The sequence below is a fragment of the Apostichopus japonicus genome, chromosome 17, assembly GCF_037975245.1.
Source record: "Apostichopus japonicus isolate 1M-3 chromosome 17, ASM3797524v1, whole genome shotgun sequence".
Taxonomy (NCBI): Eukaryota; Metazoa; Echinodermata; class Holothuroidea; order Aspidochirotida; family Stichopodidae; genus Apostichopus; species Apostichopus japonicus.
The window spans coordinates 17,422,857-17,437,639 of record NC_092577.1 but is presented as its reverse complement, the minus strand read 5'-3'; the positions used below and the strand labels follow the sequence as shown (position 1 = coordinate 17,437,639).

At 41.3% G+C, this 14,783-nt stretch overlaps 16 non-coding genes and 19 pseudogenes across 16 annotated transcripts; all 35 read right to left on the bottom strand.

The window, feature by feature from the left end:
- Nucleotides 1–215: 215 nt before the first annotated feature.
- On the bottom strand, nucleotides 216–334 carry LOC139956622 (5S ribosomal RNA; annotated as a pseudogene).
- A 68-nt stretch (nucleotides 335–402) lies between these two features.
- LOC139956621 (5S ribosomal RNA) lies at nucleotides 403–521 on the bottom strand (annotated as a pseudogene).
- A 76-nt stretch (nucleotides 522–597) lies between these two features.
- Nucleotides 598–718, bottom strand: LOC139957340 (5S ribosomal RNA; annotated as a pseudogene).
- Nucleotides 719–794: 76 nt separating this feature from the next.
- On the bottom strand, nucleotides 795–913 carry LOC139956620 (5S ribosomal RNA; annotated as a pseudogene).
- Nucleotides 914–990: 77 nt separating this feature from the next.
- On the bottom strand, nucleotides 991–1,109 carry LOC139955411 (5S ribosomal RNA). Its single transcript, XR_011788652.1, has one exon. It is a non-coding gene; the product is annotated as a 5S ribosomal RNA (ribosomal RNA).
- A 284-nt stretch (nucleotides 1,110–1,393) lies between these two features.
- LOC139955410 (5S ribosomal RNA) lies at nucleotides 1,394–1,512 on the bottom strand. The gene has a single exon (XR_011788651.1). It is a non-coding gene; the product is annotated as a 5S ribosomal RNA (ribosomal RNA).
- A 68-nt stretch (nucleotides 1,513–1,580) lies between these two features.
- On the bottom strand, nucleotides 1,581–1,699 carry LOC139956322 (5S ribosomal RNA; annotated as a pseudogene).
- A 281-nt stretch (nucleotides 1,700–1,980) lies between these two features.
- Nucleotides 1,981–2,099, bottom strand: LOC139956321 (5S ribosomal RNA; annotated as a pseudogene).
- A 281-nt stretch (nucleotides 2,100–2,380) lies between these two features.
- Nucleotides 2,381–2,501, bottom strand: LOC139957339 (5S ribosomal RNA; annotated as a pseudogene).
- A 68-nt stretch (nucleotides 2,502–2,569) lies between these two features.
- On the bottom strand, nucleotides 2,570–2,688 carry LOC139955409 (5S ribosomal RNA). The gene has a single exon (XR_011788650.1). It is a non-coding gene; the product is annotated as a 5S ribosomal RNA (ribosomal RNA).
- A 68-nt stretch (nucleotides 2,689–2,756) lies between these two features.
- Nucleotides 2,757–2,875, bottom strand: LOC139956193 (5S ribosomal RNA). The gene has a single exon (XR_011789343.1). It is a non-coding gene; the product is annotated as a 5S ribosomal RNA (ribosomal RNA).
- A 76-nt stretch (nucleotides 2,876–2,951) lies between these two features.
- LOC139956619 (5S ribosomal RNA) lies at nucleotides 2,952–3,070 on the bottom strand (annotated as a pseudogene).
- Nucleotides 3,071–3,138: 68 nt separating this feature from the next.
- On the bottom strand, nucleotides 3,139–3,257 carry LOC139955408 (5S ribosomal RNA). Its single transcript, XR_011788648.1, has one exon. It is a non-coding gene; the product is annotated as a 5S ribosomal RNA (ribosomal RNA).
- A 68-nt stretch (nucleotides 3,258–3,325) lies between these two features.
- LOC139955407 (5S ribosomal RNA) lies at nucleotides 3,326–3,444 on the bottom strand. Its single transcript, XR_011788647.1, has one exon. It is a non-coding gene; the product is annotated as a 5S ribosomal RNA (ribosomal RNA).
- Nucleotides 3,445–3,521: 77 nt separating this feature from the next.
- LOC139955405 (5S ribosomal RNA) lies at nucleotides 3,522–3,640 on the bottom strand. Its single transcript, XR_011788645.1, has one exon. It is a non-coding gene; the product is annotated as a 5S ribosomal RNA (ribosomal RNA).
- Nucleotides 3,641–3,708: 68 nt separating this feature from the next.
- Nucleotides 3,709–3,827, bottom strand: LOC139955404 (5S ribosomal RNA). The gene has a single exon (XR_011788644.1). It is a non-coding gene; the product is annotated as a 5S ribosomal RNA (ribosomal RNA).
- Nucleotides 3,828–3,903: 76 nt separating this feature from the next.
- Nucleotides 3,904–4,024, bottom strand: LOC139957202 (5S ribosomal RNA; annotated as a pseudogene).
- A 283-nt stretch (nucleotides 4,025–4,307) lies between these two features.
- LOC139956320 (5S ribosomal RNA) lies at nucleotides 4,308–4,426 on the bottom strand (annotated as a pseudogene).
- A 283-nt stretch (nucleotides 4,427–4,709) lies between these two features.
- LOC139956617 (5S ribosomal RNA) lies at nucleotides 4,710–4,828 on the bottom strand (annotated as a pseudogene).
- A 68-nt stretch (nucleotides 4,829–4,896) lies between these two features.
- LOC139956616 (5S ribosomal RNA) lies at nucleotides 4,897–5,015 on the bottom strand (annotated as a pseudogene).
- A 76-nt stretch (nucleotides 5,016–5,091) lies between these two features.
- LOC139957338 (5S ribosomal RNA) lies at nucleotides 5,092–5,212 on the bottom strand (annotated as a pseudogene).
- Nucleotides 5,213–5,288: 76 nt separating this feature from the next.
- On the bottom strand, nucleotides 5,289–5,407 carry LOC139956615 (5S ribosomal RNA; annotated as a pseudogene).
- Nucleotides 5,408–5,484: 77 nt separating this feature from the next.
- On the bottom strand, nucleotides 5,485–5,603 carry LOC139955402 (5S ribosomal RNA). The gene has a single exon (XR_011788643.1). It is a non-coding gene; the product is annotated as a 5S ribosomal RNA (ribosomal RNA).
- A 5,852-nt stretch (nucleotides 5,604–11,455) lies between these two features.
- Nucleotides 11,456–11,574, bottom strand: LOC139956319 (5S ribosomal RNA; annotated as a pseudogene).
- Nucleotides 11,575–11,855: 281 nt separating this feature from the next.
- LOC139956613 (5S ribosomal RNA) lies at nucleotides 11,856–11,974 on the bottom strand (annotated as a pseudogene).
- A 68-nt stretch (nucleotides 11,975–12,042) lies between these two features.
- LOC139955401 (5S ribosomal RNA) lies at nucleotides 12,043–12,161 on the bottom strand. The gene has a single exon (XR_011788642.1). It is a non-coding gene; the product is annotated as a 5S ribosomal RNA (ribosomal RNA).
- Nucleotides 12,162–12,229: 68 nt separating this feature from the next.
- Nucleotides 12,230–12,348, bottom strand: LOC139956743 (5S ribosomal RNA; annotated as a pseudogene).
- Nucleotides 12,349–12,425: 77 nt separating this feature from the next.
- Nucleotides 12,426–12,544, bottom strand: LOC139955400 (5S ribosomal RNA). The gene has a single exon (XR_011788641.1). It is a non-coding gene; the product is annotated as a 5S ribosomal RNA (ribosomal RNA).
- A 77-nt stretch (nucleotides 12,545–12,621) lies between these two features.
- Nucleotides 12,622–12,740, bottom strand: LOC139955399 (5S ribosomal RNA). Its single transcript, XR_011788640.1, has one exon. It is a non-coding gene; the product is annotated as a 5S ribosomal RNA (ribosomal RNA).
- Nucleotides 12,741–12,808: 68 nt separating this feature from the next.
- Nucleotides 12,809–12,927, bottom strand: LOC139955398 (5S ribosomal RNA). The gene has a single exon (XR_011788639.1). It is a non-coding gene; the product is annotated as a 5S ribosomal RNA (ribosomal RNA).
- Nucleotides 12,928–13,003: 76 nt separating this feature from the next.
- On the bottom strand, nucleotides 13,004–13,124 carry LOC139957201 (5S ribosomal RNA; annotated as a pseudogene).
- Nucleotides 13,125–13,407: 283 nt separating this feature from the next.
- LOC139955397 (5S ribosomal RNA) lies at nucleotides 13,408–13,526 on the bottom strand. Its single transcript, XR_011788638.1, has one exon. It is a non-coding gene; the product is annotated as a 5S ribosomal RNA (ribosomal RNA).
- Nucleotides 13,527–13,810: 284 nt separating this feature from the next.
- LOC139955396 (5S ribosomal RNA) lies at nucleotides 13,811–13,929 on the bottom strand. Its single transcript, XR_011788637.1, has one exon. It is a non-coding gene; the product is annotated as a 5S ribosomal RNA (ribosomal RNA).
- Nucleotides 13,930–13,997: 68 nt separating this feature from the next.
- Nucleotides 13,998–14,116, bottom strand: LOC139956612 (5S ribosomal RNA; annotated as a pseudogene).
- A 77-nt stretch (nucleotides 14,117–14,193) lies between these two features.
- Nucleotides 14,194–14,312, bottom strand: LOC139955395 (5S ribosomal RNA). The gene has a single exon (XR_011788636.1). It is a non-coding gene; the product is annotated as a 5S ribosomal RNA (ribosomal RNA).
- Nucleotides 14,313–14,783: the final 471 nt, after the last annotated feature.

The window sequence follows — 14,783 nt, the reverse complement described above, 5'->3', positions numbered from 1 at the left end:
TACATGAATGGATTTAATATATATTATGTTAATCTATATTTTACATATATATCTAGAAAATTCTAATATATAAAAACAAACGAGGTATTTATTAATATATTCGATTTTCAAATCGCTTTCCTCGTGGCAAGACACTTTCCTTGTGGAAAGACAATGAAGGCCATTTCAATTTCTCATCGTCGTGGCAACATAGTGTTATCAATGATGAAAATAAAAGCCTGCGGCACCCAGTATTCCCAGGCGGTCACCCATCCAAGTACTGACTGCGCTCTACGTTGCTTGACTTCGGTGATCGGACGAGAACCGGTATAGTCAACGTGATGTGGCCGTAGACATAAAAAGAGGTCAATGTAGGCCATTTCAATTTCTCATCATCGTCGTGTTATCAATTATGAAAATAAAAGCCTGCGGCACCCAGTATTCCCAGGCGGTCACCCATCCAAGTACTGACTGCGCTCTACGTTGCTTGACTTCGGTGATCGGACGAGAACCGGTATAGTCAACGTGATGTGGCCGTAGACATAACAAGAGGTCAATGTAGGCCATTTCAATTTCTCATCGTCGTGGCAACATAGTGTTATCAATTATGAAAATAAAAGCCTGCGGCACCCAGTATTCCCCCAGGCGGTCACCCATCCAAGTACTGACTGCGCTCTACGTTGCTTGACTTCGGTGATCGGACGAGAACCGGTATAGTCAACGTGATGTGGCCGTAGACATAACAAGAGGTCAATGTAGGCCATTTCAATTTCTCATCGTCGTGGCAACATAGTGTTATCAATTATGAAAATAAAAGCCTGCGGCACCCAGTATTCCCAGGCGGTCACCCATCCAAGTACTGACTGCGCTCTACGTTGCTTGACTTCGGTGATCGGACGAGAACCGGTATAGTCAACGTGATGTGGCCGTAGACATAACAAGAGGTCAATGTAGGCCATTTCAATTTCTCATCGTCGTGGCAACATAGTGTTATCAATTATAAAAAATAAAAGCCTACGGCACCCAGTATTCCCAGGCGGTCACCCATCCAAGTACTGACTGCGCTCTACGTTGCTTGACTTCGGTGATCGGACGAGAACCGGTATAGTCAACGTGATGTGGCCGTAGACATTCCAAGAGGTGAAATGTAGGCTACTTGTCTGGTAGGTTATGATCAGTGGATTTAATATATATATTATACATGAATGGATTTAATATATATTATGTTAATCTATATTTTACATATATATGTAGAAAATTCTAATATATAAAAACAAACGAGGTATTTATTAATATATTCGATTTTCAAATCGCTTTCCTCGTGGCAAGACACTTTCCTTGTGGAAAGACAATGAAGGCCATTTCAATTTCTCATCGTCGTGGCAACATAGTGTTATCAATTATAAAAAATAAAAGCCTACGGCACCCAGTATTCCCAGGCGGTCACCCATCCAAGTACTGACTGCGCTCTACGTTGCTTGACTTCGGTGATCGGACGAGAACCGGTATAGTCAACGTGATGTGGCCGTAGACATAACAAGAGGTCAATGTAGGCCATTTCAATTTCTCATCATCGTCGTGTTATCAATTATGAAAATAAAAGCCTACGGCACCCAGTATTCCCAGGCGGTCACCCATCCAAGTACTGACTGCGCTCTACGTTGCTTGACTTCGGTGATCGGACGAGAACCGGTATAGTCATCGTGATGTGGCCGTAGACATTCCAAGAGGCGAAATGTAGGCTAGTTGTCTGGTAGGTTATGATTAGTGGACTTAATATATATTATACATGAATGGATTTAATATATATTATGTTAATCTATATTTTACATATATATGTAGACAATTCTAATATATAAAAACAAACGAGTTATTTATTAATATATTCGATTTTCAAATCGCTTTCCTCGTGGCAAGACACTTTCCTTGTGGAAAGACAATGAAGGCCATTTCAATTTGTCATCGTCGTGGCAACATAGTGTTATCAATTATGAAAATAAAAGCCTACGGCACCCAGTATTCCCAGGCGGTCACCCATCCAAGTACTGACTGCGCTCTACGTTGCTTGACTTCGGTGATCGGACGAGAACCGGTATAGTCATCGTGATGTGGCCGTAGACATTCCAAGAGGCGAAATGTAGGCTAGTTGTCTGGTAAGTTATGATCAGTGGATTTAATATATATTATACATGAATGGATTTAATATATATTATGTTAATCTATATTTTACATATATATGTAGACAATTCTAATATATAAAAACAAACGAGTTATTTATTAATATATTCGATTTTCAAATCGCTTTCCTCGTGGCAAGACACTTTCCTTGTGGAAAGACAATGAAGGCCATTTCAATTTGTCATCGTCGTGGCAACATAGTGTTATCAATTATGAAAATAAAAGCCTGCGGCACCCAGTATTCCCCCAGGCGGTCACCCATCCAAGTACTGACTGCGCTCTACGTTGCTTGACTTCGGTGATCGGACGAGAACCGGTATAGTCAACGTGATGTGGCCGTAGACATAAAAACCGGTCAATGTAGGCCATTTCAATTTCTCATCATCGTCGTGTTATCAATTATGAAAATAAAAGCCTACGGCACCCAGTATTCCCAGGCGGTCACCCATCCAAGTACTGACTGCGCTCTACGTTGCTTGACTTCGGTGATCGGACGAGAACCGGTATAGTCAACGTGATGTGGCCGTAGACATAACAAGAGGTCAATGTAGGCCATTTCAATTTTTCATCATCGTCGTGTTATCAATTATGAAAATAAAAGCCTACGGCACACAGTATTCCCAGGCGGTCACCCATCCAAGTACTGACTGCGCTCTACGTTGCTTGACTTCGGTGATCGGACGAGAACCGGTATAGTCAACGTGATGTGGCCGTAGACATAACAAGAGGTCAATGTAGGCCATTTCAATTTCTCATCGTCGTGGCAACATAGTGTTATCAATTATGAAAATAAAAGCCTGCGGCACCCAGTATTCCCAGGCGGTCACCCATCCAAGTACTGACTGCGCTCTACGTTGCTTGACTTCGGTGATCGGACGAGAACCGGTATAGTCAACGTGATGTGGCCGTAGACATAAAAAGAGGTCAATGTAGGCCATTTCAATTTCTCATCATCGTCGTGTTATCAATTATGAAAATAAAAGCCTACGGCACCCAGTATTCCCAGGCGGTCACCCATCCAAGTACTGACTGCGCTCTACGTTGCTTGACTTCGGTGATCGGACGAGAACCGGTATAGTCAACGTGATGTGGCCGTAGACATAAAAAGAGGTCAATGTAGGCCATTTCAATTTCTCATCATCGTCGTGTTATCAATTATGAAAATAAAAGCCTACGGCACCCAGTATTCCCAGGCGGTCACCCATCCAAGTACTGACTGCGCTCTACGTTGCTTGACTTCGGTGATCGGACGAGAACCGGTATAGTCAACGTGATGTGGCCGTAGACATAAAAACCGGTCAATGTAGGCCATTTCAATTTCTCATCGTCGTGGCAACATAGTGTTATCAATTATAAAAAATAAAAGCCTACGGCACCCAGTATTCCCAGGCGGTCACCCATCCAAGTACTGACTGCGCTCTACGTTGCTTGACTTCGGTGATCGGACGAGAACCGGTATAGTCAACGTGATGTGGCCGTAGACATAACAAGAGGTCAATGTAGGCCATTTCAATTTCTCATCATCGTCGTGTTATCAATTATGAAAATAAAAGCCTACGGCACCCAGTATTCCCAGGCGGTCACCCATCCAAGTACTGACTGCGCTCTACGTTGCTTGACTTCGGTGATCGGACGAGAACCGGTATAGTCAACGTGATGTGGCCGTAGACATAACAAGAGGTCAATGTAGGCCATTTCAATTTCTCATCGTCGTGGCAACATAGTGTTATCAATTATGAAAATAAAAGCCTGCGGCACCCAGTATTCCCCCAGGCGGTCACCCATCCAAGTACTGACTGCGCTCTACGTTGCTTGACTTCGGTGATCGGACGAGAACCGGTATAGTCAACGTGATATGGCCGTAGACATTCCAAGAGGTGAAATGTAGGCTACTTGTCTGGTAGGTTATGATCAGTGGATTTAATATATATATTATACATGAATGGATTTAATATATATTATGTTAATCTATATTTTACATATATATCTAGAAAATTCTAATATATAAAAACAAACGAGGTATTTATTAATATATTCGATTTTCAAATCGCTTTCCTCGTGGCAAGACACTTTCCTTGTGGAAAGACAATGAAGGCCATTTCAATTTGTCATCGTCGTGGCAACATAGTGTTATCAATTATGAAAATAAAAGCCTACGGCACCCAGTATTCCCAGGCGGTCACCCATCCAAGTACTGACTGCGCTCTACGTTGCTTGACTTCGGTGATCGGACGAGAACCGGTATAGTCATCGTGATGTGGCCGTAGACATTCCAAGAGGCGAAATGTAGGCTAGTTGTCTGGTAGGTTATGATCAGTGGATTTAATATATATATTATACATGAATGGATTTAATATATATTATGTTAATCTATATTTTACATATATATCTAGAAAATTCTAATATATAAAAACAAACGAGGTATTTATTAATATATTCGATTTTCAAATCGCTTTCCTCGTGGCAAGACACTTTCCTTGTGGAAAGACAATGAAGGCCATTTCAATTTCTCATCGTCGTGGCAACATAGTGTTATCAATGATGAAAATAAAAGCCTGCGGCACCCAGTATTCCCAGGCGGTCACCCATCCAAGTACTGACTGCGCTCTACGTTGCTTGACTTCGGTGATCGGACGAGAACCGGTATAGTCAACGTGATGTGGCCGTAGACATAAAAAGAGGTCAATGTAGGCCATTTCAATTTCTCATCATCGTCGTGTTATCAATTATGAAAATAAAAGCCTGCGGCACCCAGTATTCCCAGGCGGTCACCCATCCAAGTACTGACTGCGCTCTACGTTGCTTGACTTCGGTGATCGGACGAGAACCGGTATAGTCAACGTGATGTGGCCGTAGACATAACAAGAGGTCAATGTAGGCCATTTCAATTTCTCATCGTCGTGGCAACATAGTGTTATCAATTATGAAAATAAAAGCCTGCGGCACCCAGTATTCCCCCAGGCGGTCACCCATCCAAGTACTGACTGCGCTCTACGTTGCTTGACTTCGGTGATCGGACGAGAACCGGTATAGTCAACGTGATGTGGCCGTAGACATAACAAGAGGTCAATGTAGGCCATTTCAATTTCTCATCGTCGTGGCAACATAGTGTTATCAATTATGAAAATAAAAGCCTGCGGCACCCAGTATTCCCAGGCGGTCACCCATCCAAGTACTGACTGCGCTCTACGTTGCTTGACTTCGGTGATCGGACGAGAACCGGTATAGTCAACGTGATGTGGCCGTAGACATAACAAGAGGTCAATGTAGGCCATTTCAATTTCTCATCGTCGTGGCAACATAGTGTTATCAATTATAAAAAATAAAAGCCTACGGCACCCAGTATTCCCAGGCGGTCACCCATCCAAGTACTGACTGCGCTCTACGTTGCTTGACTTCGGTGATCGGACGAGAACCGGTATAGTCAACGTGATGTGGCCGTAGACATTCCAAGAGGTGAAATGTAGGCTACTTGTCTGGTAGGTTATGATCAGTGGATTTAATATATATATTATACATGAATGGATTTAATATATATTATGTTAATCTATATTTTACATATATATCTAGAAAATTCTAATATATAAAAACAAACGAGGTATTTATTAATATATTCGATTTTCAAATCGCTTTCCTCGTGGCAAGACACTTTCCTTGTGGAAAGACAATGAAGGCCATTTCAATTTCTCATCGTCGTGGCAACATAGTGTTATCAATTATAAAAAATAAAAGCCTACGGCACCCAGTATTCCCAGGCGGTCACCCATCCAAGTACTGACTGCGCTCTACGTTGCTTGACTTCGGTGATCGGACGAGAACCGGTTTTTTTTTTTTTTTTTTTTTTTTTTTTTTTTATTGACGGAAGAACCCACTGGTTCTCCGATTGAATGTACAGATATTAACATGGTTACAAGAAATAAAGAAAGAGAATATATATAAAACTATAACAATAATACAACACTATCAATACAATCATGCACAACAATAAAAAAGTAATCCTAGAATGGGGAAGGCAAGAGAAAATTAACTGTCAAACTTGTACTCGTAGGAGCCATCTTCAAGAGGATTGAGAATGACGTCACCTTGAGTAAACAACTCCCAAAATGTAGAAATTTCTTTTTTCTTTACAAAATAGTGGAATAAGAAATCGATTTTCTTTCGTAGTGAATTATGAAAGAAGTTTTGAATATTAATGTGTTTTTCTCCGTTCAGGAGGCTAACACGAGTGGTCCAAACAACTTTTTTGAAAGTGTTTAGAATAAAATCAATCGAAATTGTCTCATGCCTCCTATGATTGAGTTCCATACCTAAGATAGTAATTTGCCTCCATTTATCATTGTTGCTGATTTTACAGATTTTCTGAAGCTTCTTGATAATATCTCTCCAGAGAAGATTTACGGTTTTGCAATCGACAAAAAGATGCAAGACAGTTTCATTATGGTTCTTACATAAGGTACATAAAGGAGAGTCAACTAGCTTAAAAAGATACAACTTATCGTTACAGAATAAAATATTATGAAGAATACGGAAATCGAGGTCACTATCGTGAAAAGCTTTTAGACCTTTGTAGATATTGGTCCACCTATGTTCAAAAGAGACATCGTTAAAAACGTGTTTCCAGTGGATTTCGCCTTTTGGAATTGTTGAGACGGCCTCCCTAAGGAGATCAGTTGCATTCCTGACACTAACGGAGGACGCATCTAGCGTGGTGTCACCACAAGAGAGGGTGAGTGAAAGTGACTCATTGTCATTTTGACTGACAATTTTATCGCCCGAATAGATTTGTTCGAGCCAATCTTTTGGAAAAGCCTTCAAAATAGATGTGACGTAATCAAATACATCATCAACATCAAGTTTACAAGTTGGGTTGGCCATAGTAATGGCTTCATGGATACCCTCCGCGGGAAGCCGTCTTGGGATCATTTCATACATAAGGTCGCCTACAAAAATAATACCACCTTCAATGAAATCTCTGTTAAAGAGGGTTTCGCCAGTTTCATTTACAATAAATGGATTATGGAACAGCGGTTGCATAAGAATTTCTTCCCTGTTCACTGGAGGGCATAACTTTTTATCCGTTAGCTTTTTCCAGGCACTCAACAACTCATAATAATACGGTAAAAGTTTTCTCATAGAATTGCTATGAGGTAAAATACGAAATACGTGTAAACCTAGTTTCATATATTCATAATGGTTCAGAAAATAGAGCATTAAATCTTTTAACATCGGATTGATACTGTTGCTAAGTAGTTTACAGATGTACTTCATACGTAAAGCGTCTCTCTTTAGAAAAAGGTCACAAAGGTTAAGGCCACCTTTGTCTACAGGTTGAAGAAGAACATTGTAGGATATGCCAGGTTTCTTACCTCCCCACATAAATTCGATAACACTTTCTTTCAAAGAGTCTCCTACCCATTTAGGGACCGGAATAATAGTAGCAAGATATGTCAGTCTTGAGACAACTAGAGAATTTACAACAAGAGCTCTGCCTTTAAAGGAGAGGTTCCGCCCTTTCCACCTCTTGAGAACATTGCAACAAGAGGCAGTCTTGGTTTTCCAGTTTTCTCTTTCAAGAGCATCCTTATCATTGCCGATACAAACACCAAGCACTTCTATAAAATCGTTCCTAATCGGAAAATTGAACTCGTCTTTTCGTACTTTGCCCTTTCCGAGCACTAGTAACTCGGTTTTCTCTACATTACACTTAGAGCCAGAGGCGCCTTCATACAGGTTAATAACATTTTGTACGGACTTAACACTAGAAGTATCAGAGAGAAAGAAAGTGGTATCATCTGCATGTTGAAACATTTTAGCTTCATGATGCATAAACTTAATACCAACTATACTCTTACTTTTGTAAATAGCGTCATGAAATGGTTCAGCAGATAATACATATAAAATAGCAGAAATTGGACAACCCTGGCGAACCCCTCTCTGAATATGAAAAGTATCTGAAATATAACCATTGTGTTTAATACAGCCTTGAATATCGTTGTAGAGGATTTTAACCCAGTTAATTAAATTAGTACCGAAACCCATCCTTTGTAAAACATTAATAAGATATTCATGGTTTACTCGATCGAAGGCTTTTAATTGATCAATTTTAAGAACATAGCCCTCCAGTTTGTTTTCGTTAACATAATTAATAATATTTCTCATAGCCAGAACATTGTCGGCAATATCTCTGCCGGGAACACAACAGGTCTGATCACTAGAGACAAGGCAGTTGATAACCCTAGAGATTCTATTGGCCAGAGCCTTTGTGATTATTTTGTAGTCTGTGTTCAAAAGACTAATCGGTCTCCAATTCTTAAGTTTCCTCAAATCCCCTTTCTTGGGTATCAAAGTAATTAGGCCTGTTTTCATAGAATTACACATTTCATGTGTTTTGTAAATTTCTTTCGTCAGTTTGAGAAAAACCTCCCCCAATACATCCCAAAATTCCTTATAAAACTCAACAGTGAGTCCGTCTAAACCAGGGCTTTTACTCGACTCCATATCAAAAAGTGATTTTTGGAGTTCTGTAGCCGAAATGTCCCCCTCACATGACTGAGAATCAGGTTCGGACAACGTTTTAGAAAGCTGGCTAAGTAATACCTCCCTCTGAATACTCACTGACGGTTCTGCGGTGTACAGCGTTTTGTAAAATCTGGCCTGTTCGTGGATAATGTCGTCTTGATCGTTAATGATCGCGCCCTCGTCGGTGAGAATCTGGCGCATTACTTTTTTGCTTTGTCGAGATTTTTCTAAATTGAGGAAAAATTTTGAAGAACGTTCTCCTTCTTCGAACCACTTGATTCTCGATCTAAGCGCGGTTCCTCTGATATCTGCGCGGGTCGTCTCGTCTAGCTGAAATTCTAAATTCCGTAGCCTTGTAGTGTCGTAGTCTTGATATTTTTGCGCTTTCGCCCTTTCGTGGTTGATTTGTTTCCTTAGTTTTCTTTGATGTGTACGCGAGAGTCTGCTTTTGACCTTGGTAAATTTGATTGCAGTCCTTTTTAGTGAATCTTTCAAAACGTCGTACCACTGGAGAATATTATTGTCGTAACAAGTCTTCTGTTTTTCTCGCTCGATGAGATCTCTTATTTCCGAACAGAAGGATGTGTCCTCAAGTATGGAGTTATTAAAGATCCATACACCAGGGCCCCTAGGAAAAAGGGTAAGGTCAAGTTTAAGTTCAACCATGTCGTGATCAGAATCGGGATAGCGAGAGATAGAGCATGATTTGACGTAGCGAACTAGCTGTTTGTTTAAAAGAAATCTATCAATCCTGGAAGCGGTTTTGTGGTTGCTAGCTGTTCTTGTAAATTGGATTAAAGAAGGGTGGCGCTCTCTCCAAATATCGACAAGCTCGTATTCCGACATAATAAGTTTCAGAGATTTTCGAGAAGAGTCCGGGTTAGGTGTTGTTGGGTATTTATCCACGTAAGTATTAAGAACGGTATTGAAGTCTCCCGCTAGAATAATTGGTTCAGGCACGTTGCGGAGCTTTCCTGAAATATCTTCTAGGAATTGTTTTCGTTCGCTCGGCGTGTTTGGAGCATAGATGTTAAAAACTGTAAAAGACTGTCCATCCACAGTAATACTTAATTTTAAGAAGCGACCGTTTATATCCGGTTCGAAGTGGTGTACATCGATATCGCTACCCTTCCTAATTAAACAACTCGTTCCCCTTCGTCTCGCGGGAGAATAGAAGGAAGATAAAATATCGCCATCCCATTCAAGTTTGGCCTGGTCATGAATTGACTGGTCCCAAAAGGTTTCTTGTAATAAAACAAGGTCAAATTTGTTTTTAGCAACGTGAGAGAATAGCCCTCTTCTTTTATCTTGATTGATCAGTCCGTTGCAATTTAGGCAGGCGAGTAAAAACATTGTAACGGTGAGTGAAAAATACATCGTTAATGCTGGTCTAGTGATGGCTGGCGAGGTTGAAAATTACGTGCTTTGGCTAGGTTGGGTGTAGGGTCGGCTTTCTTTTTGTTGTTTTTCATTTTCCTCGTTTGGACAGTCCAATCGTCATCACTAGAGAGGTTCCGTTTCTGCGAGGTTGGGTTGTCTTCTTTCTCTGTGTTCTGTGTCGCTGGGTCTGTGGTTTCATTATTTCTCGGTTTCGGTTGAGAACTATTAATCTTTCGGCTTGGTTTGTTTTCGTTTTCTGCTGGGGTCTGTTTGTCTGTTTCGATCGTTTCACGTGGCTGGGGGTTGTCCGGGATATCTTGGATTGTTGTATTATCTTGTTCTGCGCAGGCCGAATCATTTGTTTCCATTTCTGAGGTATTGTTGTCTTCTTTGGGTGTAGGGGGAGTAGTAGGGCAGTCGAAACTTTTGTGCCCGAAATGCTGGCACCTGTAACATTTCACCCGCGGGCATTTACTTTCGCTGTGACCCTGCATACCGCATTCTTTGCAAGTATATTGCTTACACTCTCTCATGATATGGTCCGAGCTAAGGCAAATGTTGCATACCCGGGATTGTCCGTTATGCTTCAATCGAAGATGGACTCCAGATATGAAAATGGAGTACGGAAGGCTCTTTGCGTTGGACGGGAGTTCTAACCTAATATATCTTATCCCGTTCTCTACATTGGGAAAGTCCTCATAGGTTTTGTGGGTCCATGCGCTCTTGAGTATGCACCCAAATTCTCTCAGCTTATCTGACAGTTCATTATCATCTATGAAAACTGGTACCCCAAACAAGCTCACAGTAAGTAGGTTCCTTGTTACCCCTCGTACCTCGTATCCTACACCATCAATCAGTACGCCAGTCGCCTGTAGAAGCTCTACATCTGTTGTTTCCTTAAGTGTTACGATCCATTGCCCGTTGGAATTCACACAACCGAGAATGTTTTCTTTCCCAATGTCATCAGATAGCGCGCGAAGGACATCACGGGCTTCAAATTTATTATCGGTGATACGTACACTGTTGTTTTTCATAACCGCACAGCGTTTCTGTGTGCTGCTTTGAACAGCGGTAGTGGATTTCGCGGAATCCATGCTCGTTGAGGTGAAGACCGCGTGCGTCGGAGACGCAGCGGAGTGACACGAAAAATGCAGTCAAAACACAAATTATTCACCAAAAATCCTAAATAGAACAACCAAAATGTCCGCTGATCACAAACACATCAGCCGATGGCCACGATTCCGAAGAAGAACGGAAGGAAAGGGGTAAAAAATACGAACAAACACGAGAACGACGAGAACCGGTATAGTCAACGTGATGTGGCCGTAGACATAACAAGAGGTCAATGTAGGCCATTTCAATTTCTCATCATCGTCGTGTTATCAATTATGAAAATAAAAGCCTACGGCACCCAGTATTCCCAGGCGGTCACCCATCCAAGTACTGACTGCGCTCTACGTTGCTTGACTTCGGTGATCGGACGAGAACCGGTATAGTCATCGTGATGTGGCCGTAGACATTCCAAGAGGCGAAATGTAGGCTAGTTGTCTGGTAGGTTATGATTAGTGGACTTAATATATATTATACATGAATGGATTTAATATATATTATGTTAATCTATATTTTACATATATATGTAGACAATTCTAATATATAAAAACAAACGAGTTATTTATTAATATATTCGATTTTCAAATCGCTTTCCTCGTGGCAAGACACTTTCCTTGTGGAAAGACAATGAAGGCCATTTCAATTTGTCATCGTCGTGGCAACATAGTGTTATCAATTATGAAAATAAAAGCCTGCGGCACCCAGTATTCCCAGGCGGTCACCCATCCAAGTACTGACTGCGCTCTACGTTGCTTGACTTCGGTGATCGGACGAGAACCGGTATAGTCAACGTGATGTGGCCGTAGACATAAAAAGAGGTCAATGTAGGCCATTTCAATTTCTCATCATCGTCGTGTTATCAATTATGAAAATAAAAGCCTACGGCACCCAGTATTCCCAGGCGGTCACCCATCCAAGTACTGACTGCGCTCTACGTTGCTTGACTTCGGTGATCGGACGAGAACCGGTATAGTCAACGTGATGTGGCCGTAGACATAAAAAGAGGTCAATGTAGGCCATTTCAATTTCTCATCATCGTCGTGTTATCAATTATGAAAATAAAAGCCTACGGCACCCAGTATTCCCAGGCGGTCACCCATCCAAGTACTGACTGCGCTTTACGTTGCTTGACTTCGGTGATCGGACGAGAACCGGTATAGTCAACGTGATGTGGCCGTAGACATAACAAGAGGTCAATGTAGGCCATTTCAATTTCTCATCGTCGTGGCAACATAGTGTTATCAATTATAAAAAATAAAAGCCTACGGCACCCAGTATTCCCAGGCGGTCACCCATCCAAGTACTGACTGCGCTCTACGTTGCTTGACTTCGGTGATCGGACGAGAACCGGTATAGTCAACGTGATGTGGCCGTAGACATAAAAACCGGTCAATGTAGGCCATTTCAATTTCTCATCGTCGTGGCAACATAGTGTTATCAATTATAAAAAATAAAAGCCTACGGCACCCAGTATTCCCAGGCGGTCACCCATCCAAGTACTGACTGCGCTCTACGTTGCTTGACTTCGGTGATCGGACGAGAACCGGTATAGTCAACGTGATGTGGCCGTAGACATAACAAGAGGTCAATGTAGGCCATTTCAATTTCTCATCATCGTCGTGTTATCAATTATGAAAATAAAAGCCTACGGCACCCAGTATTCCCAGGCGGTCACCCATCCAAGTACTGACTGCGCTCTACGTTGCTTGACTTCGGTGATCGGACGAGAACCGGTATAGTCAACGTGATGTGGCCGTAGACATAACAAGAGGTCAATGTAGGCCATTTCAATTTCTCATCGTCGTGGCAACATAGTGTTATCAATTATGAAAATAAAAGCCTGCGGCACCCAGTATTCCCCCAGGCGGTCACCCATCCAAGTACTGACTGCGCTCTACGTTGCTTGACTTCGGTGATCGGACGAGAACCGGTATAGTCAACGTGATATGGCCGTAGACATTCCAAGAGGTGAAATGTAGGCTACTTGTCTGGTAGGTTATGATCAGTGGATTTAAGATATATATTATACATGAATGGATTTAATATATATTATGTTAATCTATATTTTACATATATATCTAGAAAATTCTAATATATAAAAACAAACGAGGTATTTATTAATATATTCGATTTTCAAATCGCTTTCCTCGTGGCAAGACACTTTCCTTGTGGAAAGACAATGAAGGCCATTTCAATTTGTCATCGTCGTGGCAACATAGTGTTATCAATTATGAAAATAAAAGCCTACGGCACCCAGTATTCCCAGGCGGTCACCCATCCAAGTACTGACTGCGCTCTACGTTGCTTGACTTCGGTGATCGGACGAGAACCGGTATAGTCAACGTGATGTGGCCGTAGACATTCCAAGAGGTGAAATGTAGGCTACTTGTCTGGTAGGTTATGATCAGTGGATTTAATATATATATTATACATGAATGGATTTAATATATATTATGTTAATCTATATTTTACATATATATCTAGAAAATTCTAATATATAAAAACAAACGAGGTATTTATTAATATATTCGATTTTCAAATCGCTTTCCTCGTGGCAAGACACTTTCCTTGTGGAAAGACAATGAAGGCCATTTCAATTTCTCATCGTCGTGGCAACATAGTGTTATCAATTATAAAAAATAAAAGCCTACGGCACCCAGTATTCCCAGGCGGTCACCCATCCAAGTACTGACTGCGCTCTACGTTGCTTGACTTCGGTGATCGGACGAGAACCGGTATAGTCAACGTGATGTGGCCGTAGACATAAAAAGAGGTCAATGTAGGCCATTTCAATTTCTCATCATCGTCGTGTTATCAATTATGAAAATAAAAGCCTGCGGCACCCAGTATTCCCAGGCGGTCACCCATCCAAGTACTGACTGCGCTCTACGTTGCTTGACTTCGGTGATCGGACGAGAACCGGTATAGTCAACGTGATGTGGCCGTAGACATAACAAGAGGTCAATGTAGGCCATTTCAATTTCTCATCGTCGTGGCAACATAGTGTTATCAATTATAAAAAATAAAAGCCTACGGCACCCAGTATTCCCAGGCGGTCACCCATCCAAGTACTGACTGCGCTCTACGTTGCTTGACTTCGGTGATCGGACGAGAACCGGTATAGTCAACGTGATGTGGCCGTAGACATTCCAAGAGGTGAAATGTAGGCTACTTGTCTGGTAGGTTATGATCAGTGGATTTAATATATATATTATACATGAATGGATTTAATATATATTATGTTAATCTATATTTTACATATATATCTAGAAAATTCTAATATATAAAAACAAACGAGGTATTTATTAATATATTCGATTTTCAAATCGCTTTCCTCGTGGCAAGACACTTTCCTTGTGGAAAGACAATGAAGGCCATTTCAATTTCTCATCGTCGTGGCAACATAGTGTTATCAATTATAAAAAATAAAAGCCTACGGCACCCAGTATTCCCAGGCGGTCACCCATCCAAGTACTGACTGCGCTCTACGTTGCTTGACTTCGGTGATCGGACGAGAACCGGTTTTTTTTTTTTTTTTTTTTTTTTTTTTTTTTATTGACGGAAGAACCCACTGGTTCTCCGATTGAATGTACAGATATTAACATGGTTACAAGAAA